The sequence below is a fragment of the Castor canadensis genome, chromosome 9 (genome assembly GCF_047511655.1).
Source record: "Castor canadensis chromosome 9, mCasCan1.hap1v2, whole genome shotgun sequence".
NCBI lineage: Eukaryota > Metazoa > Chordata > Mammalia > Rodentia > Castoridae > Castor > Castor canadensis.
Window position 1 is genome coordinate 111,012,855 of NC_133394.1, and position 26,701 is coordinate 111,039,555.

Below are 26,701 nucleotides of genomic sequence, written 5' to 3' on the forward strand. Positions count from 1 at the left end.
AGTATACGATTTTTGGAAATTTAAAAAAAATATACAAAAGCATATCAAAATTAAAAGTGAAAGTTTTGCTCCATGTGCATGGAAAATCTCTCTCTCTCTCTCTCTCTCTCTCTCTCACACACACACACACACACACATGCACAAACACACTGTCCTTTAAAACTGCTTTTTCTCTTAATTTTGGGTTTATTTTCATGTTAAAATATGTAGTGGGGTTTTTTTGGTTGGGGGGGGCCTCAGGATTGAACCCTGGGCCTTGTGCATGCAAATGAGCACTATGCCACTGAGCCACCCCAGCCCTTAAAAAAACAACTGCATAGTATTCTATTATACAGACATACCATAATTTGTTTATTCAATTCTATGCTGATAGATGTTTATATCTCATCTTTCACTAGCACAAATAATCTTGCAATAACATCCTTGTACACGTATCTTTATTTGTGCAAACTTTGTGCAGAATAAATTCATTAGACTGGAATTACCTTGTCAAAAGTTACACAGATTTAAAACACTGGAAGAGCCAGGCCCTGGTGGCTCACACCTACAGGTGAGCTAGTAATCCTAGCTACTTAGGAGGCAGAGATCGGGAGGATCAAGGTTCAAAGCCAGCCTGGGCAATATAGTCTGTGAGACCCTATCTTGAAAAAAATCCATCACAAAAAAGGGTTGGTGGAGTGGCTCAAGTGGTAGAGCTTCTGTCTAGGAAGCATGAGGTCCTCAGTTCAATCCCCAGTATCACACACAAAAAAAACACCCTTAGAAGAGATTGTAATTTTTTTTCTGAAAATGCTATACCAGTTTACATGCTCTGTGGGAAAACAAATGCCTGGCTCTTTCCACTGTCACTGAGTAATGTAGCAGTGCTGCAAAAACCCGCTCAGTCACTCTGCAAACTCAGACTGTATACGTCCTTTATTGAGAATTCCTTTTCCCCCTTAAAGGAAGGTAAATGTAGTAATTATAGTTACCTAAAGTAAATGGTGAGGAGCATGGTCCGACAGTCCATGGGAAGTTCTGGAATGGAAGTTCCCCAACTGAGTCATCAGTGCCTCACACAGCGTCTAGCACTGTGCACATTTGTTGAATGAAAACAGTGAGAAAAATTAGTCTAGTTGTCTCACAAAATGATCACAAGCCACTCCTTCCTTTTTCAAGAATGAGCAAGATCTCTCAAACCTGACACGCACACACCATCAGAGAAACAAGGGTTAACTCTTGCCTGGCAGTTTCATTTTTTCTTTGTGTTACTTAGAAAGACAGCACTGTATGCACATATGAATAAAAGAATTTAAAAAAAAGAAAGCACTGAATCCCCAGATCGGAAACAGTTCCAGGAGCATACTTTAAACTTGGTATGTGTTTTTTTTATTTACATTTTTCATGAAGGATGCAGGTTTCTTTTTTTGATTGTTTTTACTTTGAGACAGGGTCTTGCTATGTGGCTCAGGCTGGCCTGGAACTGGTAATCCTTCTGCCTCAGCTTCCTGAGTGCTGGGATTGCAGGTGTGCTCCACCACACCTGGCCAAGGATGCATTTTCTGTCGATCATTCATTTATGCGTTGCATGTTTGCATCATCTACTGTGTGATGAGCACTGAGTATGCGATGGTGAGTGAAGCATAGTGCTGTCCATGCAGAGCCTTCAGGACAATTTCTTTAAGTTTTCTGTAAAAGCACAGAGCAGATCTCACCTCTGAGAACCAAGAATCCGATGTGTGCTGAAGACCATCAGTTCTACGGAGTTAAGACTTCCCTGCTGGAAGGATTGTTGTCTTCCCTGCTGTATTTCCAGCACTTTGCCCAGAACCCGTTACACAGGAGGTGCTCCGTATTTGTAGGCTGTTGAGCTGACATCGGCTCCATTCTGCTGGCTTCTGCACTCTACAGCCAGGTTAGGATGGCGGGGACAGCCGGAGAGTTTGAACTTGCGGCAGCAATCACTGTCATTCAATCTCCAGGGCAGCCACTTCCTCACTAGGAGCTGGAGGTGAGCTCTCCTACATCCTGACTTATGGGGACATTTACTGAACAATATTTATTTTAAAGAAAGCACTTTTTGGTCTTCTTTATTTTATTGGTGGGACTGGTGTTCCTACCACTTGAGCCACAACTCCAGTCTGTTTTGCTCTGGTTATTTTGGAGATGGGGTCTCTCGAACTACTTGCTTAGCCTGGCCTTAAAACTCAATCCTCCTGATCCCAAATAGCTAAGATTACAAGCATGAGTTAGGAGTGCCTGGCTTTTTTTTTTTTTTTTAATATAAAGTTATTTTAACACACTAAAATTTCTTCTTGGCTAAACCAAATAATTTTTTCTCTCTAAGAGACCCAAGGATAAATCACAGGCTCCTAATGTTTGAACAGATTCAACCTCTTCATTATACAGATGGGAAAACTGAGGCACAAATGGGTTATAAATTTTGCCCCAAACATTGTTGCTGTGGGTCTGGTTAGTAGAGATTAAGATGATAACTACAGCTGACAGCTGGCTTGGCATTAGCTTTTGGCTTTGTGATTTCCACTTTCTCCTTAAAGGCAGGCGAAGGTGGCAGAGCTAAGAGCGATGATATGGGAGATCCGCCTGCCCAATTTCCTTGGGGGTCTGAGGAATTCCTTTTCCCACTCTCTATCTGAGTGAAGGTGCTCAGCTGAGATGGTCAAGAAACCAGAGGCAGGTTAGTGCTGTGACCCTGATACAGGTATTTGGTGTCTGTTGCCTTTCTGCCTCTGCTCTGCTGAGCTGCTTCTTGCTAAATGTGGGTCCCTTTTTTTTTTTTTTTGTGGTACTAGGGTTTGAACTCAGGGCCTTGTGCTTGCTAGGCTGGTGCTCTTACTGCTTGAGTCACCCCTCCAGCCCTTTTCTGTGACATGCTTTTTTTTTTCAGAGATAGGTCTTGTGAATTATTTGCCCTAGGCTGGCTTTGAACCATGGTTCTCCCGATCTCTGCCTCCTGAGTAGTTAGGATTACAGGCATAAGCACTAGCACCCAGGTTCTTTTTTCTTTTTTTTAAAACTCTTTCCTCACGCTACATTACCACCTCTACAAAAAGAGATCGCTGGATCCTTCAGGTCACCTTCACAGACTGTTCTAATATGTAAATTTCAGGGTGGCATGTGTAGCTCAATAGTACATGTTCTTAGCATGCGGGAGTCCTGGATTCAATCCCTATCTTCACGAAGTTAAAAAGCTATAAAATACAACAAAAATACAAATCCCACTGAAATATATGAGCTATTGGTGTGCTTTGAGTGTATTGAGGCTGGATGGATCAAGGAAAATGAGACAGGGGAAATGGCAGCCAGGAATTCAGAGGTAAACGATGTATTAATGATTAATAAATAGCTTGATTAAAAGCACACAGCACAGCCAAGCACTGGTGGCCCACACCTGTAATACTAGCTATTTTCGAGGCTGGGATCCAGAGGTCTCAGCTCAAGGCCAGCCTAGGCAAATAGTTGAAGAGACCCTATCTCCAAAATAACCAGAGCAAAATGGACTTAGAGGTGTGTCTCAAGCAGCAGAGAGCCTGCTTTGCAAATTTGAAGCCCTGAGTTCAAACCACAGGTCCACAAATCAATCAATCACACAGGCACTGTCTTCTTTGCTTCAAGCCTTGCCCTCCCTCAATAAGCTTAACATTTAGTAAAAAGAGAAAAGAAGTAAAACCAGCAGCTCTCTTCCTCTGACCTTGCCCAATTGCCCAGATAATTAGTGTGCTCTTGGAACTGAGCAAGGATATCTTAAAGAAAGACACTTATCCTGGGACAAAACACCTGTGAAAATCACTACTGTGAATTTTTTTTTTGTAAACAAAAATGTTTACAAACATGGATACTTGTCTTGAAGGAAACATCTGGCAGGACCCATCCTTTGTTCAGCCTTGACATCTCTGGGTCAAGTTGATAAAACACTGTAACAGCAAGAATGATTAACTATACCAGGTGTGAGAACAAAGGAGCACACTTATCCTCAGGTGGATTTGTGCCAAACCCCCAACCCACTGTTTCACCATAAATGCCTTTGATGTAAGAGCACTCAGTGCACCTGTTATCAGATGTCACCCCCATGTCTGCATTGTGTACAGTTTCTATCTTACCTTTGCTTTGCTTTACTCTACCTGGTCTCTACCTGGATATGTCCTAAAATTCATTTTTTATTTTTTAACTACATCACCAACTTGGTACCCAAAGGTCAGCTGGAGGCTTCCTCCCTTTTGGAGACCACCTCCTCTCTGGAGCATCTCAGATTCAGTAACATATCCTCTCAAAACTCCTACGTTGAGGGGGCTGAGGATGTAGCTCAGTAACAGACCATTTGTCTTACATGCAGAAGGTCCTGGGTTTGATGTCCAACATGACAAAAAAAAATCAACGTGATTGTATTAAGAAGTGGAGCCCTGTGGTAAGTCATTCTGTCATCATAAATGGGATTGTGCCTCTGTAGAAGAGTCCTGCAGGACTCTTCTGTTTGTCCTGTCCACCATCTGAGGACGTGGCTAGAAGGTGCCATCTATGAACCAGAACCGGAGGCCTTCACCAGACACAGAATCTGCTGGCTCTTTGATCTTGGGCTTCTAGTCTCCAGAACTGTTGGTAACAAATTTCCATAGTTTCTAAATTAAACAGTCAAAGATATTTTGTTATGACAGTCAAAATGGACTAAGTCAAATACATATTTTCCACCATGATATAGATTGGAATCTTATATTTCGAAGAATGAAATTAATTTTAAAAATAGAGCATGCTTGTAATCCTATTTACTTGGGAAGCAGAGATCAGGAGGATCTTGGTTCAAGGCCAGCCCTGGGAAAAATGAGACCCTATCTCAAAAGCACCTAACACAGAGTAGCTCAAATGGTAGAGCATCTGCCTACAAGAGTGAGCTCTTGAGTTCAAACCCTAATCTCACACACACACACACACACACACACAGGATGTTGAAATTTAATCCCCAATGTAGTCATCATAGAAGTAAGGCCTTTAGGTAGAGAGAATTGCCATGGGGTAGGGCTACCACAGAAAGTCCCCTCTAGGGCACTGCCCTATGGACCCATGGGGTTGGGGCCCCAGCAGGCAGCCCCCACTTAGGGCAGTGCTCGGTAGAGTATGCCGGCAGAGTTTTCCTGAGAGCTAGGCCAGTACAGCCAACAGTGTGCAGTGCAAGCCTGAGAGAGCCACAGCAGCTGTGTGGGTTACTCCCAGCAAAGCCAAGAAGGCTGGGCTGTCAAGAGCCCAAGTGGCTCTAACCCTACTCCACTGTGTCCAGAAAAGCAGGACACTGCTTCAAAGGAGTTTGTTCTGGAGCCCTAAGATTGATAAAATATTTGCCCTGTTGGGTTTTAGATTCAGTCAGGACCTGTTTTTCTTCTTTCCCATTCCTCCTTCTTTTTTTTTTGGCGGTACTGGGGTTTGAACTCAGGGCCTTATGTTTGCTAAGTAGACTCTCTTACCACTTGAACCACTCCACCAGCACCCCATTCCTCCTTTTGTGATGAGGGTGTCTATCCTCTGCCTATCCCATTGCTGTATTTTCGAAGCACATGCTTGGATTTCACAGGTCACAGCTGGAGGGGGAGTTTGCTTCTGGGTGAATCATGCCTTGAGTCTCATTCAAGATGAGACTTTAGACATTAAATTTGCTGCTAGAAGCCTGGTGGAGTGGCTCCAGTGGTAGAGCCCCTGCCTAACAAGCATAAGGTCCTGAATTCAAACCCTAGGACTACAAAAGAAAAAAAATGCTGCTGGAATGAGTTAAAACCTTGGGTTTGTTGAATGTATTTTGTGAGAAGAACATGAATTTTGGAGGCCAAAGTCAGAATGCTATGATTTGCATATCTGCATATTCCATATTATAGGGTAATAAAAATGAGCAGAGAACTTGAGTTGTTATAATTAATAGCTTAATGCCGGATAGATTTTTGGGAGACAAAGTTGGTTAAGCTTATAAAACATTCTTTGGAATGTACCCATAATGTTGACTTTCAATTGCTAATAACTGAATCACTTAAACTACCAAATTACCTAATCCCTGTAGGCAGTCTTTGTTTTTGTTTTGCCCTCTGTAGGCACTCTTTATAGAAGAAAGTTTTATTTCTCTGTGTTGAAAATGGCAAAATGTCTACATACAGTTTTTCAAAGTGATAAGCAGAAAAAGTGGGTGGTCCATGGAATTTTCTCCTATAGAATTAAAGAGATCTCAGGATCAAGAAGGTGGAGAATCTCTCCTGGGCTCCTCTCACCTGTCCCTCCCCCAACCCTGGCTCAGTATTGAAATATTCTCTTAGTCACAGGGTCTTCAAGAAAAATAAAGGCTCAGACAAATTATCTAAAGCTATATTAACCTCCCTCCTGTTCTCATCCACAGTCACTTTCTGACATCCTACAACCAAATTTATATTGCATTGTATATACCCAGATGATTCTTATGGTGTGTAATACATAGAAGAGAAACTGAGGGAAGTAAAGGACTCATCCTCAGGTCCTCCTGTTACACCAAGACCTAAGCCTCTCTGTCTGCATTGTCCACGGTGGGAGGAAGCAGTGTGCACACATAATATTTACAAATAGGATCAATCGTGTGTGTGTGTGTGTGTGTGTGTGTGTGTGTGGTGTGTGTGTGTGTGTGTTACTGGGGCTCCAACTCAGGGCTTGCTAGGCAAGTGCTCTACCACTTGAGCCAAGCCTCCAACCCAATCAATCACACTGGACAGTGAATAATAACTGGAGCATATTCAAAATACTTCCAAAGTTGCGTAATTCTCACATCACATGCTATCTTTATAGCAGGGAATTTTATCTGTATTGAGTGGCATCATCAATTTAATATCTCTAATAGTTGCATTCTCTACAGTACTTTTAACCTTATGCTTTTTTCTGTTTTTTTTTTAATTCATTATTATTATTTTGTGGTACTGGGGCTTGAACTCAGGGCCTTCACCTTGAGCCACTCCGCCAGCCCTATTTTTGTGAAGGGTTTTTCGAGATAGGGTCTCGTGAACTATTTTGCCCAGGGTGGCCTCAAACCTCAATCCTCCTGATCTCTGCCTCCTGAGTAGCTAGTATTACAGGCGTAAGCCACTAGCACCTGACTTTGTTTGGTTTTGTTTTCTTTTTTCAGTGGTAACTGGGGACTGAACCCAGGGCCTCCTGCATGCTAGACAAACACTCAACTACTGAGCTATATCCCCAGCCCCCATTAGTTTTTTGAGACAAGGTCTCACTATGTAGCCCAGGTTGGCCTGGAATTCACTATGTACCATAGGCTGGCCTCAAATTCAGAATCCTCCTGCCTCAGGATTACAGGCATGAGCCACCATACCCTTCTATAGTACTGTTTTTATATTTTATATTGTTTAAGAGAAAAAGGCAACCCTGTTTCTTAGAACTTTAGCAGATTTGAAGTGGATTTTCTTATTGTAAAAGGAACCACGATTATATGACATTTACAATAAATGACTTTTTTCTGTTCCCAACTAAAAACAGATTTCTTTTTAGGTGTTGGTGGCTCACATCTGCAAGAAGCTGGCTCACACCAGCTTCTTGGGAGGCTGAGATCGAGAGAATATCAGCTTGAGGCCAACCCAGGCAAATAGTCCATCCCCAAAATAATCAGAGCAAAATGAACTGGAGGTGTGGCTCAAGTGGTAGAGTACCTGCTTTGTAAGTGTGGAGCCCTGAGTTCAAACCCTAATCCTCTCAAATTAAAAAACAACAACAACAACAAATTTCTTTATATGCAAGAAGAATATTTGGGGAGGAAATCAGAACATTAACAAAATTTAATAAATGTGCACAAATTTCCTTTAAGGAGCATATACTGTTTTGCCAATTATAACAAAATACGTCTTTGTAAAAATCGGGGTGGGGAAGAGAGTAAGAAGAAAGATTAGAATTTTAAAAAGTCATGAGATGAAGGAAGTTTTATTTGAGTGGACAAATGTCAGAGCCAGAACAACAAAAAAAAAGCTTCGCCTCGCTGAGTAATCTGGCCAGGGAAGGGACACAAGAGGGCAGTAGCTCCCTGAGAACCACTGCCCGCAGCCAGCAGTCAGCTAACTGAGGTCACTTTTCATTTGCAAACTGCATCTTAAGGCGCTGGTGCTTAAACGCACCATTTCTATGAATAAAGCTGAGTGATGGGCCAGCTGAGGTTAACCCAGGGTCAGGGACCTCGGTGAAAAGATGGGAAATAAAGACAAATTAAAACAATTTTGCGCTGTGGAGGTGGTGGAGGGTTAAGGAAAGGCTCTCAGACTGTCACTGGAAAAGCAGGGAGCCGAAAAGCCACCAGGGGAGGGTTCAAGTCCAGCCGACCAGAGATGACCTGGCTCTGACGCTTCTCTGTGGAGGGCAAGTGTGTGAGGAAGTTTCCGGTTTGCTTCTTAGCTCTTCTGCTTCAGCATCTTCTCTGCTTCCGGATCTTTTATCCTGATGAATTCTGCTCCCTCGGCATTCCTGTAAACAGTGCACAACAAGACCCAATATTTTCTAGGCTGAACAGATTGCAAAGTCTGCAATCCATTATAAAGCCTATGATTTGAGATGGTTTGACTTTTAACTCCCACTTTAACGATCTGTATTATTGGCAATAAGAACTCCATCATGGTGACTAATGAGAGCTAATATTAATAACTCCTGAGTGGAGCTGGGTGTGGTGGTGTGTACCTGTAATCCTAGTACCTGGGAAATGGATGGGAAGATCTTGAGTTTGAGACCAGCCTGGATTACATAGACCCTATCTCAACAACAGCAGCAACAACAACAAAACCCTGATGACTGGGACCAAATGCTAATGACATCACATTGGTCTGGTAACCTGGACCAGGCCTCTGGCTAATGCTTTTTTTTTTTTTTTTTTTATTCATATGTGCATACAAGGCTTGGCTAACGCTTTTTGTGGTTAATTTTGTAACAATAATAATTATTATTGGTGGGACTGGGGTTTGAACTCAGGGCTTCGTGATTGCACAGCAGGCACTCTACCACTTGAGACACACCTCTAGTCTGTTTTGCTGTGGTTATTTTGGAAATGGGGTCTCGAGAACTAGCCTTGAACTGTAATCCTCCTGATCTCAGTCTCCCAAGTAGCTAGGATTGCAGATGTGAGTTTCCAGTGCCCGGCTGTAATTATTACTATTAGTAGTAGCAGTAACTTTTTTTTGGCAGTACTGGGGTTTGAACTCAGGACTTTACACTTGCAAAGCAGGCGCTCTTACTTGTGCCAAACCTCCAGTCTGTTTTGCTATTGTTATGTTGGAGATGGAGGTCTCAAGAACTATTTGCTCGGGCTGGTTTCAACCCACCACCCTCCGGATCTCAGCTTCCCAATAGCTAGGGTTACAGGTGTCAGGCTGATGATTTGTCTTTTGACTGTCAACCAAGAAAGGTTGGATTGTTAGCTGGAGGTTGTGTCTAGGACTTCATGCTTTCTAGGCAGGTTCTCTACCACCTGAGCCACTCTATCAACTCTTTTTTTTTTCTTTTTGAGATAGGATCTTGTGAACTATTTATCTAAGCTGACTTTGAATGGTGAGTGTCCTGATCTCTGCCTCCTGAGTAGCTAGGATTTCAGGTATGAGCCAGTGGTGCCTGGCTTTTTTTTTTTTTTTTCCAAGATACTAATTTCATTAAAGAAATCTTTTTACTAGGGCTGGGAGAGTGACTCAAGTGGTAGAGTGCTTGTCTAGCAAGCACAAGGCCCTGAGTTCAAACTCAAGGGCCACCAAAAAACAAAAACAAAAACATTCAGAAAGAAGTCTTTTATAGAGAGTGGCAGCCACAGCTGGCATGTTATAGAAAGTCCCTTGAAAGTGACAAAGCCCTAGTAAATAATGGCAGTAGTTATGACTTTGAAGGTATAATCACTTCTGTTCTCCCTCTTCTGCTCATTCTGCAACAGAGACAGGAGGTTTCCTTGATGCTGATGAGGGCAGGATAGGAAAGGCTGAATCAGTCAGTGACCCAGGAAGACCCAACACATGGGAGCAGCCAAGGGCACTTTCAGCTTTTCAAGACTGTGACTTCTTCCTTGGGGAAAGTGAGAGATCATCTTGGGGGACAAGAGCAAATTCAAGAGCAGCAAAGACAGGGGTTAGAGAGGTTGAGAGTCCCTGGTCTGAGACATGGTACCACAATAGGCAACAACCTCTGTGCAGAAAACTGAGTGAACTGGTCAGAAGTGGAGAGTGGGGAGGGCTACTGGGCTGGTTCCCTGGGGAGTGGTCCACACTTAGCTTGGGTGAGTCCATGACAATACCTGGTATTCTGAAGACCTTTCCCTGCATGTCTGCTTAAGGAGTGTCCATTTAAAGAAAGAGAGAGAAGGAGGGACGAAGGGAGGGAAGGAAGGAAGGAAGCAAGGAAGGAAGGAAGGAAGGAAGAAGCCATCCAATCAGCAAGATTCTCCAAAGAATAATATTTATTTGTATTTATTTGGGATATTCATCAGAAGAACGGTGCAAGAACATAGTAAACTATGAACATATTAAAGGGGTTGAGGTAAGGAGATTTTTTTTTTTTTTTTGGTGGGACTGGGGATTGAATTTAGGACTTCACACTTTCAAAGCAGACACTCTATCAGTTGAGCCATACCTCCAGTCCATTTTGCTCTGGTTACTTGGAGGTGGATTGTCTCACAAATATTGTCTTGGCAAGCCTCAGCCTTGATCCTCTTGATCTCAGCCTCCCAAGTAGCTAGGATTACAGGCGTTAGCCACCAGAGCCCAGCAACAAAGGGAAATTTTTAATGATAAAAATGAGGAGGATCACACCAGTTATTTTGAAACAATAATACCCAGCACAATGATTAATAACAACAGTGGTATCAGTCCAAGGCTGAACAGTTGCGGGGCAAATGTCCTTGCAAAAGAGTTTTTGGGTACAAGGTTGAGGTGGCCTCTGGGCAGGCTTGTGGTTCTGGCAGAATAGTTTTGAAATAGCTTCTATCAGGCAGTCATGCTTGAGATTCTTTCCTTAATAACCTCCCAGCCCTACTTACCTGTTTTGTTAGGGTTGACTCAAGTGACTCCATTTTGATTTTGACAATTTTCACATTTCTTTCACAGCAGAAACAGGTATTCAGAAAAAGAGGTACCCTGTGAGTTCCTGGCATGGAGGTGCTAGAGTTGACCTTTATAGCTCAGCTGGGGCAGGGACAGTAGCAGCGTCCCAGCCACCCGTGATTGATTGGGGTGGGGCGGAGCACAACCTCAGCCACCAACACTTCCTTGATGCCTTACTGTTGCAGGGCAGAGCACTCAAGGTGGAGCCCAGCACGGATCTGGTTGGTCTAAGTTCAGCCCTGCTGTGGTGTGATGGGCGCCTGGTTGGCTCGAGGCGCAGCTGGGTGGCAGATTGGAGTCTTCAGGCCCTTCTTGGTACCCACCAGGAGGGATGCAACAGGGCAGTCGGGATGTTACTTGTAGCACACGTTCCCACACGAGTGTGGAATAGCCATGGAGAAACGAATGACAAAAACATCGGGCCGGGGTAGAATGAATGGAGGGAGTGGAACCCCCTGGCCCGCAGAGGGCCCCAGGTTCAGGTACACTGTGCTCCTGTGGACCATGTTGTAGGAGCCATGACTGTTGGACGCTATGGGGATGCACTCCCCGCATTGGTTGTGTGTCAGGCGAGGGGCACGTGTGGCCCCAGCCCCTTCCCCCCACTACCACACGCCTGCTCGGCCCAGTGGCTGCAGCTGGTCGCAGAGGCAATGCCTCCTCTGGGCACAGTGACCTGATAGCCCCCGACCCCCGCCAGGACGGGGAGTCGGGAGGGAACCGCAGCAGTCTGGAGAGCAAGTCCTTTCCACTCGTGATCTGACATTTGACCTGTGTGCAGAGACACAAACTTTTTAGTGGTGTGAGGAAAACCGTCTTTTCTATCAAGGTGTGTCGCCTTCTTAGCTGCTTGCAGTTCTCGTTCACTGAGCAACCTTTTCCTCTGAAATTGCTACCTACCCCACCCCAAATCCCAAGTGTAGCATTAGCCAATCAGGAGCAGAGCGTGCCCCGACCCCACCAATCCGAATAAAGGGGGCAGCCCCCCCAACCCCCGCCCAGGGTGTACTTGTGCTAGCTGTGCCGTGTGCCTCCCCTCTGCAGAAGTAAATTTTGCCTTGCCGAAACAGCTCTCCGTTTTTGTGTCTTCGATTGGGACTCTAGTGGTCTTCCAGGGTCTTATTTTAACATAAGGATAAAAGTCTTGAATTTGGGGCTGGGGAGTGGCTCAAGTGGTAGAGCTCCTGCCTAGCAAGTGCAGGGCTCTGAGTTCAACCCCCCAGTACTGCAAAAACCACCAAACAGACAAACAAAAACAAAACAAAACAAAATGAATTAGGCAGGATGAGGTTGCTCATACTTGTAATCCTAGCTACTCAGGAGGTTGTGATCAGGAAGATTGCAGATGGAGGCTAGCCCAGGCAAAACGTTTGTAGACCCCATCTGACCAATAAGCCAGGTGCAGTGGTGTGTGCCTGTCATCCCAGCTATGCGGGGAAGCACAAATAGGAGAATGATGGTACAGGCTAGCCTGGGCAAAAAATGCAGACCCTATCCCAAAAATTACTAAAGCAAAAAAGGGTAGAGGGCATGGCTCTAGTCATACAGTGGCTGCCTTACCAAGTGCAAAGCCCTGAATTTAAACCTCAGTACCACCAAAAAAAAAAAGTCTTGAAATTTTCTTTTCCCAAAAGACTGATGTAGACACTGAAGAGTGTTAGTGAAAAATACAGAATGAATTAATAGAAAGGGGGAGAGTCTGAATTGCACCAACGCAGAAATATTTACGTTAGTTTCACCTGTTTTTCCATTTCCTTAGTGAGGACAGATTAGAGGTCACAGAGTTATAGTTTGTTGTTTTAATATTATTCAGACATATTTATACTTTTTTTTTTTTGCAGTATTGGGGCTTGAACTCAGGGCCTACACCTTGAGCTACTCCACCAGCCCTTTTTAGTGATGGGTTTTTTCAAGATAGGGTCTCTTGAACTGTTTGCCCAGGTTGGCTTCAAACCATGATCCTCCTGATCTCTGCCTCTCAAGTAGTTAGGATTACAGGTGGAGCCACCAGCGCCTGATTTGAAAAGATTCTTAAAACCAGATTACAACACAAGATAAGCATCCCCTTCCGTAAGATAGCATGCTAACAAGGTACACTCCTGATTGGAGCCCAATATGAGTTTTCTAGAGCTTCTGTGACAAAGGGCCACTGAAGCAGCTTAAACAACAGATGCTTATTTCTCACAGTTCTAGAGTCTAGACATCCAAGATCAAGGTGTCCACAGGGTTGGTTTCTCCTTAGGTCTTTCTTGGCTTGTAGAAGGCCATCTTCTCATTTTATCTTCACATGGTCTTATCTCTGTGTGTCCAAATTTCTTCTTCGTTTTTTTTTTGGAGATGTAGAACTTGAACTCAGAGCTTCACTCTTACAAAGATGGTCCTCTACTGCAGGAGCCACATATCCAGTTCATTTTATTCTGGTTGTTTTGGAGATGGGCTCTCACAAACTGTTTGCCTGGACTGGACTCAAATCACTATCCTCTTGATCTTAGCCTCCCAAGTAGCTAGGATGATTACAGGTGTGAGCCACTGATGCCCAGAAATTTCTTCTTCTTAGAAGAAATTTAAGAAGTCTTATTATATTACGACCCATCCAAATGAGCCCATTTAACTTCATTAAAATCTGCCTGAATGATTTTTTTTTTTTTTTGGCAATTCTGAGCTTTGAACTCAGGGCCTCATGCTTGTTAGGCAGACACTACCAAATGAGCCACTCTGCCAACCCATTTCTGTGTTGGATATTTTCAAGATAGTGTCTCTCGATTTGCCTGGGCTGGCTTCCAGCCAAAATCCTCCTGCTCTCTGCCTCCTGAGTAGCTAGGATCACAGGTGTGAGCCACCAGGACCCAGTTTGGAGCTGATACTCCTATGGAAACCCTGCCACAGCTTCTGATCCCCAAATGCAGAAGTACTATTTCATACATGCTTTAGTTCGTGTTTTAAAAGTGTGACAGATTGTTTTAAAGTAAAACTCTCCTTGAATTCCTGGAATATATATGATTATCAAAGAAACTGGAATCATTTGTTTATTTACTAAGCCTGCACCTCATGCCAGAGATGAGGCTAGGTGTTGTGGATATGAAAAATAAACACTAAGCAGGATTCTTTAGTGATTAAAACACATTGTGGAGCTAGATTGTCCGGTTTCAAATTCCAGCTCTGCCACTTATGAGATTGGAAACTTGCTTTACCACACATTGGGCCTCAGTTTCCTTATCTGTAAAAGGGAAGAATAATTACACCCAACTGATGAAGGTCATAGGAGAATTAACATTGGTGAAAAAGCAGAGAACACTGTCAGACACATTGGATGTGTCTTATAGATGTTGTCATCCAAATACCCCCGCCCTTGCCTTTGAGACACTCACAGTGCAGAAGGTAGAGAGCAACACAGAAGGAAGTGAATTTCATACAACACACAGTAGAGATGCTCCAACGAAGGCCCGAGAAAAGAGCTGCACCTTTGCTCCCCGGATGGACTCTGTCTGCCCTGTACAGCTTCCCTCCAGAGCCATGCTGGAGAAAACCCAGCCAGTGTTACCCTTCCTTTTTTTAATAGCTGCTACTAGGAAAACAACTTCCATTACACTGACGTGTAATTACCACAAATGCTTTTTTAAACCTTTCTATCAAATTTAAATGATAGTGAAGCTTGTTCAGGTGGCCACCTTTGAACTATATAAGGCGCAGGAAGCAATTTATGTAAAAATAAGATAGAGCAACTGTTCTGGCATTTGAAACACTGGTGGGCACTGTGTGAATTACATGTGGATAACCTCAATGGCAGGGTGGCCAGCTGACCCTGGTTTCCATGGGACTTTCTTAGTTCGGCTTCCCAGGAGTCCCCTCATTATTCAGCAAAAGTTTAAGACAGTTGCAACCATTCTGGTAGGAAATGGAAGCATAAAAAGGAAAACACCCATTAGGCTGCTTGGTTTTAAGAGAACTGGTCAAGAGAGTTGAAATCATGAATGTCTTTTGACTTTTTATTGAGTGGGCACACATGCATGCCTGTTCTTTTTTGGTGATGTTGGGATTTGAACTCAGGGCCTTGAGCTTGCTAGGTGGATGCTCTACCACTTGAGTCACTTCCCCAGCCCCTTTTTTGCTTTAGTTATTTTTCAGATAGAGTTTCAATTTTTCACCCAGGATTGGCCTTGGGCCTTGATCTTTCTACCTATAGCCTACCAAATAGTTTGGGTTACAGATATGTACCATCTCACCTGGTTTATTCTTGAGATGGGGTCTTGCTAACTTTTTGCCCAAGATGACCTGGAAGGGCAATCATCCTGATCTCTCCATCTCCTGAGTAGCTGGGATTGCACGCACGAGCCGCCACACCCGGCCACTATGTTCCTGTTCTAATAAACTATATCTGATTCAGGAGACAAGAAACAAACCAGGCTGATGGAGTGGTTCAAGTGGAAAAAGCACTTGCTTAGCAAGCGTGAGGCCCTGAGTTCAAGTCCAAGTGCCACAAAAAAAAAGAAAGAAAGAAAAAGAAAGGAAAAGAAACAAACCAATATAAAGTTAAATTTAAAATTTCATATATTAGCCTAAGGCAATAATAGAAGTGATGTTACAGAATGGCTAATGGATGAATTAATTTTCCATTCAAGAATTTCTATGAAAATGGAGTTCACAGGAGAGGAGGAACCCTCTCACTGGGACAGGGTATTTGTGGAAAACATAAAATGGTTCTATTTTATAATGCTCCAGAAAAACTGGAGAGTTTGATGCACATAGATGAAGGGAGGAAGCTTCCAGATGGATGCACAGGCAAAACCAGGGGACGGTTCAGGGACTGGTGCATTGCAAACAGAAGAGGGAGGTCGAGGAAGGAGAAATGCAGTGAGATAGTGTTCATATCAGACTATGTCGTATTGCCCGTTCTCTAAGCATGAAGAGAGGTCACCAACCACTCCTTCCCTTGTGTGGAGAAACACTACATCTTCCCCTAAGTCTTTGCCTTTGCAAACCCGAAGTATGAGGCAGTAGCTCTCTGCTTTGCTTGTCTAGCTGCACAGCAAATCTCTGTAAATGTACATGTGGGCTTTCTTGCAGCATGGTGGTCCTGGGGTGGTCACTATGTAAATATCTTTAAGTGTCAAAGCAGAAGCTTCCAGAACTTCTTAAGTCCTAGCCCCCAGCTAGCGCAGCATCACCTCTGCCTCAGTCTACCTATTAAGGCAGGACATAGGGCCACTGAGATTCCAAGGGAACCACATTGCTCATGGGGCCACCACTGTGACCTCTACCTCACTCTTCTTTCTATGGGAAGGCTCTTCAGTCAAAAACTTTCCCAACAGCCATTTTTTTTTTTTTGGTAACATTTAATTTTATGCACCTCTGCTTACAGGAAGCAGGCAGCCAGCAATCTCCCACCCCCCCTTGGAAAACAATCTAAATAGGAAGTGAGGTCTAGTGAGTCAGAAGTGGACAGCTATGTACAAACAGAGCAAGCCCCTGAAGCTGGTAGAGTATCTGGAAGGGAATGTACTGTTCAGGTTTGAGGTATAAGGACTGCCTGTGTCCCCCTGCAGGACACCTCCTTGCACAGGACTGGAAGCAGAGAATTTGCCTCTTAGTCACCGACAGAGTGCTGGCTGCTGCACTGCTGGGCATTTGCGAGCTCTCTGGAGTGAAGTCGGACCCAGCGAGATGAGGAAGAGTGGAGGGTTGGGGTTGCCTGGGTCCCTGAGTTAGTGGATGCTTGAAGAATTTTTGTCATGTGTCATACTGCAGACTTTCATAGAACTATTGGGGGTAACTTTTTGATTCTTCTTTGCTTTCCCCATTTCAGAGATCTGAATTAAACACACATCATTCCAGAAAACATTCTCTTCAACAGTCTGTGTAGGCCCGCCCTCCCTGCTGAGATGGCTTCACTATGTAGTCCAGGCTGGCCACAAATACACAATCTTTCTGCCTCAGCCTTCCACGTCCTAGGATTACAGTGCTACTACATCTGGCTTCTCTCTCTCTCTCTCTCTCTCTTTCTCTCTCCAAAAGCAATAGAAATGTTTATTGAGAGAAGTAGGATTGTATCCTAAAGAGAGAGAGAGCAGGTGGTCTCAGACAGGAGATCGCCCCCTTCTTTTTTCCATCCATACTGTCCACCCCATCCCATTGCCTGCCTCTGCAGGCATCCCGCTCTTTTGTGACTGAGACATGTTCTTGAATATACAGTTATGCACTATGATGAATCAATGGTAGAGGCCCCATAAGATTCTGTCACTTAGTGACATCACAGCCATTTTAGCTGTGTAGGCACCTTCTATCATGTCCACACAATGCCACATTTCTCAGAACACATCCCCATCATTAAGGGAGGGATAACTGTCCATATGTTCTTGTCATGTCTGGAGCGGTGTCGTACGTGTGCTTTACATACGTAAGAAAGGGGAAGAGGAAAGTACTATGGACTTTGCCAGACGAGCTACTCTCCCAGCCCTTTTAAAAATGGGATCTTTCTTTGTTTCCCAGGCTGGTCTTAAACACCTGAGTTCAAGTGGTCCTCCTGCCTCAGCCTCCCCAGTGCTGGGGTGACAGGTGCACCCACAACACCCCACCTTTTAAGGAACTTTAGAGACGTCCTGCTTAACAACTTCTGCTTCTGTCTTACAGTCAAAATTTTGCCACTTGCCTACTCCTATTCCCCCCAAGAGGTGGAGAAAAGTAGCTTTCAATTGGACATACTGACACTGCATGAAAAAAAAAGTTGTATGAGTAAGGACGAAGTGAGAAGTCTTAGTTAATTCAAGCTGCTATGCCAAATTACCATGGGCTAGGTTGTTTAACCATTCTGGGGGCTAGGAAGTCCAAGACCAAGGTCATGGCAGATCTGGTGACTGGACAGGGCCCACTTGCTGGTTAGAAGATGGCCATCTTCTTGTGTTATCGTATGGGAAAGAGCAGAGAGGACAAGCCCATGTCCTCTCTTTTTAGAAGGGCACTAATCCCATTACGGAGGACCCATCTAACCCTAATTGCTTCCCAAAGGCCCCATCTCCAAACACCATCACACTGAGAATTAAAAGTTCAATATTTGAGCTGGGTGCGGTGGCTTACATCTGCAATCCTAACTACTTGGGAGGCTGAGATGGGGAGGATCTCTGTTTGAGACCAATCTGGGCAAAAAGTTTCAAAAGACCCCATCTCAGTTAAAAAAGCTGGACATGATAGCGCACACCTGTCATCCCAGCTATGGGAAACATAAAATTGGAGCATTGCAGTCCAGGCCAACCTGGACAAAAAGCAAGACCCTATCACCAAAATAAACAGAACAAAAAAGGGCTGGAGGTGTGGCTCAAGTGGTACCCCCACACACACTACCACCCCCAAAAATTTCAATATTTGAATTGGGGAAGGATACGCATTCTGTTCATCACAGAGGAAATGTCTGTGGGAGACATCTAGATATTTCTATTATCAAAGGAATAAGGAAGGGACCAGCAGATGTAGTGGGGTCTCCATGCAGGGGCAGAGACAAGGCTGGAGAAAAGATGCTGGATGGGCTCCATCCTACAGCGACACTTCCTAAGGAGCAGAGACCATGGGGAGAGACCACTGGGGATGTCCTGGAGGGAGTGTGGCAAGATGACCTTGGTTTAATTTTGAAAGCAAGAGAGAAACAGGGTAGGGTAGGGATGGAATGAGCAACTTGTGACCCTAGACTCCAAGGGAGCGGGAGGTGGGGCTACCCGTCATGTTCTATCTCCTTTCTGCCTTTCTTCCAAGGGCAACTTGTCTTACTCCACACGGTGTTTAAATGGAAATATTTACAAATTAAATCCAAATTTGAAGATAATAAGTTTTGGGTGAATCTTTTGTAAAAGCTACTACCTAAAATCAAGTGAAGGAGAAAATAGCTAAATATTAAAAAAAAAAAAACTCTACTTGTTAAACAAGCTTTATGTACAAGTGTGCAGATGACACATTTAAAGACTGTGACCCTGGCAAATTGATGGTATTTTTACTTACTTTGATTATAAGACCCCAATCCCAGCATTGCAAATACCCTTTTATTTATTTATTTTTTTGGAAGGACTGGGGTTTGAACTTAGGCTTCCCACTTGCAAAACAGGTGCTCTACCACTTGAGCCACACCACCAGTCCATTTTTTGCTCTGGGTATTTTAGAAATCAGGTCTGGTAACTATTTGCCTCAGCTGACCTCAAACTGTAATCCTCCTAATCTCAGCGTCCCAAGTAACTAGGATTACAGGTGTGAGCCACCTGTATTGTATTTTTTTTTTTTTTGGTGGGACTGGGGTTTGAACTCAGGGCATCATACTTGCAAAGCAGGCGCTCTACCACTAGAGCCACACTTCCAGTGCAAATGCCCCCTTCTTTTTTTTCAGAGAGAAAGTCTCACTATGTAGCCCAGGTTGGCCTCGAACTCATAATCCTCTTGCCTCAGCCTCCCAAGAGCTGGGATTACAGTTATGCACTACAGTGCCTGGTGTGCAAGTGACTCTTGGTTTCTTTTCAATATTTTTCAGTCTAACAGTGTGGATTCATCCTTGCATGCCTAGTCACGTGAGGAGACATTTCACTGCAGTCTCCCCTGTGAGAGCTTTTTCAAGCTCTTCCACTAAAGACTGATTAGCTCTAGATCAAGATGAGCTAGGGATTGGGTTTTCCCCTGGTGTAACATCCACAAGCAATTATCTCCTTGGCTATTCTCTGTTTGCCATGCCAACAGAGAATCAAAGATGAAGAGGTGAGCAGTTACACCACATTTCCCAACACCGTTCCATTTCCAGGTGCTAAGTTTTTAAGGATACCTAAGTCACAAATGACGATTGCTATAATCTGTCTGCACCCCCTTCCCCCTCCCCATGTGCCTCAAATTCGTATGTTGAAATCCTCACCTCCAGGGAGATGGTGTTAGGAAATGAGGTCTTGGGAGGTGATTAGAGCATGAAGGAGGAGTTCTCATGAATAAAAAGTGACCCCCGAGGACAAGCTAGGCCTTCCACTGTGTGAGGGCACAGCAAGAAGCTGCCACTGTCTATGAACCAGAGGGTAGATCCTCTCCATCTGTGGAACTTTCCACCTTCCACAACTGTGAGAAATAAATCTCTCTTGTTTGTGAGCAGCTCAGTTTGTGACACTATATTACAGCTGCTTGAATGGAGCAAGACTGTGACTGCACATGTCTCTCCAAGCTACAGAGTGTGTTCGGTAGCAGAAGCACAGCCAAGAGGAACAGACTTTCTTCGGCCCCTTGAGAAGACCTAGCTAACTGAGAATGGGCTGCTCAGCAGTCAATCTTTCCAGAAAATTCCTGCACACGCTTGTGGATCCCACCTGTCCCAACTTTGTAGAACTGTCAGTTTCTTTGTTTTGGAGAGCAAGAGCTACTTTCTGCCATATTTAGCTTCAGTTCAGCAGTGACCTTTCGTGGGAAAACCCAGGCCTCCAAGTTGCCTGCTTCCCACAACACCCTTGGCTCCCACAAATCTGGCTTATCTCCTTGCTGTTGGCAGTTGGTTTTATGCGTCTGATTCTTTCAAGCCAACCTAGATGCATTATGGTCTCATAATTACACAGTTCTCTGCAACACCAGCCCAGAAAACAATTTGGTGAGTTGGTGTCTGCCCTGGGGTTTACTTCTGCTGGGTTCCATCTCAACTTTCTTCTTCCTTCGAAAAACACCAACTTGTCCAAGACAGAAGACTGCTGCCAAGCAGGCCAGGACAATTCCCAAAGCACCAATGACTCATGGGAGGGAGGGACGGGGGAGAGGAAGCATCTCTGTTTTCTTTCTCAGATTCCTCCCACATCCATAGTCACACCCTGTTCTCGCACAGACACTGAGGCCCTGGCAAAACTGCAAAGTCGGCCATGAAACTGCACCACAGGCTGCCGTATCCCATCTGTCACTCAGGGGGCCCCCTTCCCAGGCCCAGGTACCTGCTACCCTCCACTCTTCATCCATCTACCTCGTATTATAAAACCTTCTGAGCTCTTTTGGTCATGGCTAAGTATAAAAGGCGAATAGCAACTCGAAGTGTTTTTTCCCCTGAAATGTATTTTCACTAAGCAAGGAATAAGATCTCAGATTTAAAGACTCGGGGGTAGATGGATGGGGGACTAGCAAGACATGAGGAAGATTTTCAGGGAGCTATTAGGTCTCTGAGATAATACCATGGAGGCAAAGGTAAAATCCTCCTACACGAAAACTAGGCCTATCTGCAATCTATGGGCAAAAATGTTGAATTTTCTTTTGGGCTCAATTGTGCACTGATTCCTCAGCCTCAAAAGGAGTTCTCTATGATCTTGTAACCTTAAAGTTTTCAGTGATGACTTAACAAAGGTGTCTACTGGAACTTTCCATGGACTGTCTTCCCACTGTGTGGCCTCACAAATGCTAAACATACACTCTGCCACTGAGTTATGCACCTAGACCCCAAAACTGCTTAAGATTTTTTGTCTGAAGCTTCCATTCTACCTGGTAGCAGAGAAGTTATCTTTGCCAATAGGGCTTTCTCAGCCAATCAAACTCTCGTCTCTCTCCTCTTCACCCTCAGGGTGAATCTCGATTCTGAGGGCTGCAGTGCTTTCTGATAAGGAGGGGACAAGACTAATTGTGCAGTGCTCAGTGGCCACATTCTATCTGGCCCTTGGTTATTCTTCACCAGGTCCAGGTTCCTTCTTGCTAGCCTTCAGTCTTCCTCAGGCTCCTCTGTTCTCAGTTACGTTCACACCTCTCTCAGGACCTGGGAGATAGTTGGCTGCCTGTTTACTTGACCCTAAGGCTGTTGGGAAGGCATGGGGCTGTCTTAGGTGCCCTGGCTTCAACATACCTTTAATTATGTATACCTATGTCCATTCCATGCTGGATGTAGGGAAGCTATGAGTCTGATGCTTACAAACAGATTATTAAATCTTTTTTGTTGTTAGTTTGTTTTTTTAGATTCTTTTCTTTTTGCAGTGCTGGGATCAAATCCAGGCCCTTGCACATACTAGGCAAGCACTCTACCATTGAGCTACATCCCCAGTCCTTGGCCTTTTGAGACAGGGTTTTGCTATGTATCTCAGGTTGGCCTGGAACCCTCCATCTTCCTGCTTAGCCTCCTGAGTGCTGGGATTGCAGCAATGTACTACACGCCCAGCTTGGCGTTTCTGTTATTTCCCCTCACTCCGCCTGCAGACTCGATCTGGAACAGGGAGCTTATTGGAACTGTTCTTGTTCCTCCCTCTTGTCTGGGAGACCTTTACTTCCTCTACAGTAGGAAAAACTCACTTCTTTGGGAGCATGAGTTCTTCCAAATTTATTGATGATAGATATAACTAAATGGCCTAACTTCTTTGTGATTTTAGGTCCTGATACCTTTTAGGTATCAGAAAGGATTTTGTGAATAAAAATACTCTATTTGAAGCTAGTGCCTCTGGAATGAGTTCCATAGTCTATGCTTATTTATTTATTTATTGGTGAGAGTGGGGTTTGAACTCAGGGAGTTGCACTTGTAGTAGAGCTGGATTGTTCCATGTCTTCATCTGGGCAGTGGTCCCACAAAGATGTAAAAATATAAAAATTCATGGAGTTGCACAATTTGTGCACTTTCCTGTGTGCAACTTACACTTCGATATCAAAGAAAAAAATCATACCATTAAACTGTGATCCTGCCTCACAGTCTCACGATCTATGCTGTGAGTTCTCATGGAAGTGTGCAGATGGTGCAATGGGCACTGAAAAGGAAGGACAAAGCTGTCTTGGGGAGTCAGGGTAGACGCTGGCAAAGGAAGGAATGCCTATACTAGAACTTGAACCAGGATTAGGCCTATAGACATTGCCGGGTGAAGATCAGGACATAGCAGAAGGAATGGAACATGCAAAAGACCAGGAGGCCTAGCATATATGGACAAGTGACAGTTTGGTATTTCTGGAGCATAAAATGTAATAAGGAAAAATTTATAGGCATATGAGATTGGCATAAGAAAAGGAAATTTAAGCAGAGAGGAATCATATATATTTTGCTGTCCTAGATTGGAATTCTCTGAAATTTAACAAAGAATTGACTTAGAGACTTACTTTGAGGTCATTGTGGTGCATGGGTGGCTAAGGGCTGTGTCTAAAATAAGGGAGACAGTAACAGAGGTGGTGTTGTGTACTTGAAAGAAGTGATTAAAACTTAAAACAAAGAAGGCAACAATAGCAGGAATGAAAAAGCAAATGTAGATCTGAGAAAGGTTTCTAAGGCTGATGGCCAGGAATGGATCATTTGGATGTAGGGTCCAAGGGAGAGAAAGGAATCTTGGATGAATCTCAGTTTTCTGGTTTTGACATCTGAGTTGAAGAATATGACATCCACTGGGCTCAGGAAACTGCACCTGCTATCTCAGGTGCTTACGGAACCTGAGATATTTGGAAACACCTCCAGTAGGCAGGTGGCGCCATAGGTATGGAGTGTTCAGGAGAGAAGGTGGTACTGGAGATTACTGAAGTTGAAACTTGTCTGCCTGTGATTAGTGGATGAAAATGTAGGAAAGGGACATTTACCCAGGGGTATGAATAGCATCAAAAACAAAAAGGGGAGGCCAAGCGCAGTGGCTCACGCCTGTACCCCAGCTATTCAGGAGGTGGAAATCAGGAAGATTGTGGTTCTAGATCAGCCTGGGGAAAAGTTAGTGAGACCCCATCTAAATCAGTAAGCTGGACATGGTGTGATCCCAGTTATACAGGAGGTTATAGGATCATAGTCCAAGGTCATCTAGGGCAAAAATGCAAGGTCCTACCTGAAAAATAACTAAAGCAAAGGCTGGGGTGTGGCTCAAGTGGTAGAGCACCTGCCTAGCAAGTGCAAGGTACTGAGTTCAAACCTCAGTACTGCCAAAATTTAAAAAAAAAGAAAAGAAAAAGAGAGAAAGGACCAAGGAGGCACCAGTAACTGCTAAACTTATGAGGTTTCTAATAGAAGAAAAGCCTGTATGAAGAATAAGTGACCAGAGAGATAAGAAGGGAATCAAGAATGACATAGAGCTGGGTGCCAGTGGCTTATACCTGCAATCCTAGCTACTTGGGAGACTGAGATTGGGAGGATTGTGGTTTTAGGCCAGTCTGGGCAAATAGTTTGCGAAATCCCAACTCCAAAATAACCAGAGCAAAATGGATTGGCATCGTGGCTCAAACAGTAGAGTGCCTGCTTTGTAAGTATGAAGTCCTGAATTCAAACCCCAGTCTCTCTCCAATCCCCCACCCCGCAAAGAATGACATTGAGTAGGGTGTGGTGGTGCATGTTGTAATCCCAGCACTTGGAAGACTGAGGCAAGAGGATTGTGAGTTCCAGGCCAGCCTGGCTTCATGATGAGACCCTGTCTCAAAAAAAAAAAAAGAATGACATAGAAACCAGAGGAGAAGAAAAAGATACGTTTCCACTATCTAGGCTCTCACAATCCATGGGACCAGTAAGAACAGGAGAAAAGTTGGGCGCAGGTGGCTCACGTCTGTAATCCTAGCAACTGAGGAGGCAGAGATCAGGAGGATCGCAGTTTGAAGCCAGCTCCAGGCAAATAGTTCGCAAGATACTATCTAGAAAAACCCTTCACAAAAAAGGGTTGGCAGAGTGGCTCAAGTGGTCAGAGCACCTGCCTGGCAAGGGTGAGGCCTTGAGTTCAGACCCCAATACTGCCCAAAAAAAAGAACAGAAGGAAAAATGTATCTCAAGTTCCAAGAAAGGCATAATCTGAACCAAAGAGTTAGAAGATCTAGCAGTTTCTTTCTGGGTTTTCCACTTTTGCATAATTCTCCCAAGGCTCGAATTCCCTTTCCATAACACAAGTAACTAAGAAATTAGTTTATTATATATAATAATATAATTATGCACAATGTATATAATGTAATTAGTGGGGTTATTTTCTCAGATGAATGAATTTCTGTCAGTAGGATTCTTTGAAGTCATAGTTAACAGAGTTAACACACTCAGACTTTCTCAACATTTTTCCATCATCTCTAAAATTAATAGCTTTCAACATTTGTGAATTTAGCTCTGGACTGAAAAACAACACTAGATCTTAAATCTCTTGACCTGTAGATACAGCCTCCGAGGAACAAGTTTCAAATGGCCACAATCATGCAGCCAGTCATATCAAATGTGGTCACGTTATTTTGCACATATGAAAATATAAACGACCACATACAAGGGTAATACTCAGTTTAAATAGGCAGATTTTACACTATCCTTTGAATGTTTTTGGTTTTTAGCCCTGCAGCTTCTAGAAGTCATTTATTTTTAGAAAATATGGCCAAATATTCACAGTGCTTTTCTTGGTACTAATAAAATATTTAGTATTATTATTTGCCTGGGCCTATTCAATAATTTAACAGGTCAGCCTAAGGAATCGTGCACACCGTCCTAAGCCATGGCAGAAAACTGCCTGGCCAGCTGGTGAGGAGATTCTGAGAAACGCTCAGGAACTAAGGCACACGTGAGTATAGCCCCCCTCAAGCACCCCAAACTCGATGTCATGTAAATGTATAAACACTGGCTGCTCTAGCACACTGGTTATTATCTATGTTCACTTGTGTCATTTTTATTATTGAGAGGCGCACTTAGTTTTCAAGTGTGTTGCATTATTTATAAATGGCATTTTATAATAGCCTCATCACCTACAATTACAACCACTCATCAATAAGAAAGTTCTCTTAGACCCTCTTTGCCGAGATGTCACTACCATTCTTTATGTTTGAAATAATTCAGGGCTACGATAAACATTATTTAATGGTGCCAATGTTGGGGGTATGATCAAGGAAGGTTATTTGCGCGTATGCACATATATAACAACGAAACCGCTTTGTACAATTAATACACGCTAACAAACAACACAGCAATAAAGGGGAGGGTGCTATAAAACAAGTCCTTGCTGTCCTTGAGAGTGTCAGGTGTTTGGGGACGAGTTTAACACATGAGAAGAGGGAATGTATATGAAAGTCCTTTGCAGTCTGTGGTTTTTGCAGCAGTGATCGGGAAGCAAGAATTGAGTTTTCATCCCATTTGGAGTGTTTTGAAGAATTTCTATTCTGAATGTTTGTTGAATGAATGGATGATTGAACAAATAGATACAAATTGCCTTTCTATAGATCTTATGAACTGTGGGCCAAAAGTAGAAAGTTATTAGGAAGACCAGCTAGTGGGCCTAGGGAGGCTGAGAATCTGCTAACTGGCAATTTGTCAGCTTTATGATAAACCTTTGCTACTGCTTTTGGACAATTGGGAACTGTCTACACCTGTGTTTATTTGACTCTGTGGAGACAAAATAGCCTCACATGATGTGACCATTGTCCCAGTAATTCTTGCCCTCAGGCAGTGGTGGATGGATTTGCCTCATACCAAATGCCACAGTGTTGTAAGTTCAGCGTAGAACAACATTTTGATTTAAACCTTGATGCGTGAAGGACTCCATCTCACCACGTTTATATCTCTAGCTTAATATTTCCAAACCTCATGTCAGTTTTTCTTTTCTTGTTTTATACTTACAGAACCTTAGCATAATATGTTGCGTTAAGGTTCATTTTCTTTAACTAACTTGCTTCCTGTAATGGAGAAAGGTCATGACCCTGGGAGTTAGGAATGGAAGGAAGAAAGCACTGTCGTTGCCTCGAGGGCTAACCTCTCCCAGAAGGGCTTTGAA